Source organism: Pristiophorus japonicus, unplaced genomic scaffold (genome assembly GCF_044704955.1).
Source record: "Pristiophorus japonicus isolate sPriJap1 unplaced genomic scaffold, sPriJap1.hap1 HAP1_SCAFFOLD_130, whole genome shotgun sequence".
Classification (NCBI taxonomy): domain Eukaryota; kingdom Metazoa; phylum Chordata; class Chondrichthyes; family Pristiophoridae; genus Pristiophorus; species Pristiophorus japonicus.
The window spans coordinates 321818-323133 of NW_027250967.1; positions in this window are offsets into that span (position 1 = coordinate 321818).

A 1316-nucleotide genomic window follows, 5' to 3' on the forward strand; every position below is an offset into this window, starting at 1 on the left:
AGAGAAGGGGAAATACTCTCCCCACCCAGAACTAATACAGAAACCCCTCTGCTGCGCTCGGGGTGGCCACCCGCAGCCTGGATACACTAACGTCCCAACAGCTCATTGACTGTCGGAGTGGGACCGTGTGGCACTTCAGAAGACAAGTCGAAAAAGCAAAGTCACTGATTCAGTCCCATGTGCTTCTCTGACTGACACCGGGGAAACGGTGAGACAGATTTTGGAGCATAGGTCTGGTTATTGTGAAACAGCAAAGAAAATATTCAGTCTGGAATTAAATTATTTAATGTGTATCCTGCTCGTTTAGTGGTTAGGCATTCACAGAGGGAGCCCGAGTTCGGAAAGTAACTTTTTAATTCAAACTTTTTTCAAATAATTACATGCAATTAATTAAAATCTGTGGGAGGTGGGGTGATTAAAACATCACCGATCGGAAAGGAATTGTCCGCGGGAAGCCTCCAACCGGAAATGTTGGGCCAATATTCCCACCCGAATTGTTTTGCAGACTTACAGTCAATACTTCAAAAAGTGAACTATAATAATTTCAGGAGCTTTCATCATAGATGATATTTTATACCCTACATGACTTAACACACTCTGAATTTTTGAAATTGGTTTAAAATGTTCATTGCTCAGAAGACAAGGTACCTGGGGTACTTTTTTCAATTTATTTCACAGCAAATATATTCTAAAATGATGATTCTGCCCGGGCTTGAGCCTGGACCGTTTGGTGCATGAGACGAACGTGATAACCACTACACTACAGAAACCACTGCTGAACTTATTGCCCAGAGATAAGTGTTAAGCCAGAAGGTGTAATTCTGAATCCCTTTCTGTGAAAAAATCTTTTCACAAACATTTCTCTGACCGAAGCTGCACAAGTCAAAAATGTTCCTTTCAAAGTCGTCAAACTCCCAAATTAACGCACCCCCCGAATCTTCTGGATCAGAAAGCTCTAGTTGTGCCGACTCAATCCATAAATCTGACTTTACTCACCCTGTATTTTAGGAGATTGGTTTAAAATGTTCATTGCTCATAAGACACGGAACCTGGGGCTACTTTTGTTCAATGTATTTCACAGCAAATATATTCTAAAATAAAGCACGCGCCCAGGCTCAAACCAGGGACATTTCATGTGGGAGGTGAACATGATAACCGTTACACGACGTAAACCTTTCCCAAACCCAGCCCCCGGTTCGTCATTTGTACCACAATTAAACCCAATGAGATCGGAATAAAAGTTCCTCACATGCTCATGGCAAATTAAATGGTAAAAGATTTACAAAATAATTTATGTATTAATTAATGATGTTCAA